The 1,650-nt window shown below is 50.9% G+C and overlaps 1 long non-coding RNA gene across 1 annotated transcript in view; it reads right to left on the bottom strand.

Moving 5' to 3' along the window:
• Window positions 1–118: 118 nt before the first annotated feature.
• Window positions 119–1,650, bottom strand: part of LOC105527092 — a 4,172-nt gene continuing 2,640 nt past the window's right edge. Inside the window, exons 3-4 of the long non-coding RNA XR_001004195.1 lie at window positions 757–850; window positions 119–671 (exon numbers count right to left, since the gene is read on the bottom strand). This is a non-coding gene — a long non-coding RNA (uncharacterized LOC105527092). The remainder of the gene's footprint in view (window positions 672–756; window positions 851–1,650) is intronic.

The following is a 1,650-nucleotide window of genomic DNA, read 5'->3' as shown; positions in this document are numbered from 1 at the left end:
CCCCGCCATCCCCACTGCCCCCTCCTCCACCATCAGCCTCCTCCCTGCAACCAAGGGACTCAGCTAAGTGTTGTCTCTGAAGGGAATTCCGATGACCATAATTTTCTCAATCTCATTGCAAATTTTTAAAAACCTGGCTTTTTAAAGGGCTAAACTGCTCATGAATTTTTAAGCGCCAACATAAGACTTTAAAGACATTTCCTGCTAATGAGATTAAGTGAGATAATGTATGTGGCACGCGGTGCACTTCCTGCAGGCCTGAGATTGCGCTCTGAGGCCGTTGCTTCAGGCCAAGCCTCAGATGGCCAGAGGGTCTCCTTCACTTTGGAGGGAAAGTTTGCAAAGCCTTGCAGTATGGTGTGATGCTGGCAGCAAAGGACGGGGCACCAGGAAGGAGTCCTGCAGAAACCTTCGGGCAGGAGTGTGTAAGGGTAGGTGTGAGCACATGTGTGTGTGTGTGTGTGCGTGTGTGTGTGTGCATGTGTGTGATCTGGAGGTGAGGAAAACGAGATGTGTTGGGAGAACTCCAACCACACACTGCCTGGCTCATCCCTCCCTTGGGGTCTCACTCAGCTGCTGTCTCTGGCTGCTACCACCGTGCTGGCCTCAGGAGGTCACTGTGATCATCACAGTCCCTTCTGTTTTGGGTTGAACCCATTTCCCTTAGTTCCCTGCAATAGAATGGAAGTTGGCTGTCATTTCCAAGAGAGTTTTGCAGGAAGAACATGATGAAAACCTGATTATATTTGTACTCACCTTTGCACTATAGTTATTTCTTAAAGTTCAGTTTCCAGTTCCCAGAGATCCTGTGAAAGTGGCAAAGACATCTGCAGGCCTCTGAGTCTCTACCCTAAGACAACCACAAAGACACAAGTGTCCACCTGGGCATTCGTCTGGGGACGCTCTACTGACCAAGGATCAACCACGGTGCCTTGGCATGGGAAAGGGAATCTCCTTACCCTGAACACCTCCTGCCCTGTGCTGGACTGTGATAGGAACTTTATATTCCCATCCGCTAACTCACTCTTCCCCCATAACAACCTCATGACACATGAGGTCATGTGCTTGGTCAAGGTCAAGCTGCTTGCCTAAGGTCACAGAGTTGGAAATAATAACCCCATTTATGGAATGTACTACTGATGAATGCAAGGATTTACAAGGGCTCAAGCTCAATCTGGGCAAGAAGCATGGGGCTTTGGTGGTGACCCAAAGCCTAGCTCTGCGGCAGCTCAGCCTGGCCATGCTTCCTTCTCAGCTGGAGCAGGAATTTTGGATGCTAGGATCCTGGCGAGCCTCAGCCGGCTACTCCTTTCTCTCCCTCCTCCACCAGCCACTGAGTCCTTCTGCCCCTACTCAGCCCCAGCCAGGCTCTGTGGGTGGGGCAGCACTCTCTTCTGGTTCCTAGTTGCCATGGATCTTACCCTCTGGCAGGACCCCTGCTGTCCTCTCCTGCAGGGTGGATGGCAAGATGGGATCAGCACAGCTCCTGATACAATGAACCCTGGGCTCAAATCCCAGCCCTGCTGTGTATGAGCTGCGTGACCTCAAGTATGTGAACTCATCTCTCTGTGCCTGTTTACTCCCTAAGATGCAACTAACAGTAGTACTCTACCCTAAGAGCTGTTGTGAGGCTTTCTTCACCGAAAGAAA

The sequence above is a fragment of the Colobus angolensis genome, unplaced genomic scaffold, assembly GCF_000951035.1.
Source record: "Colobus angolensis palliatus isolate OR3802 unplaced genomic scaffold, Cang.pa_1.0 Scaffold61, whole genome shotgun sequence".
NCBI lineage: Eukaryota > Metazoa > Chordata > Mammalia > Primates > Cercopithecidae > Colobus > Colobus angolensis.
Note: the sequence above shows the minus strand (reverse complement) of the source record. Positions and strands in the feature narration are given on the sequence as shown.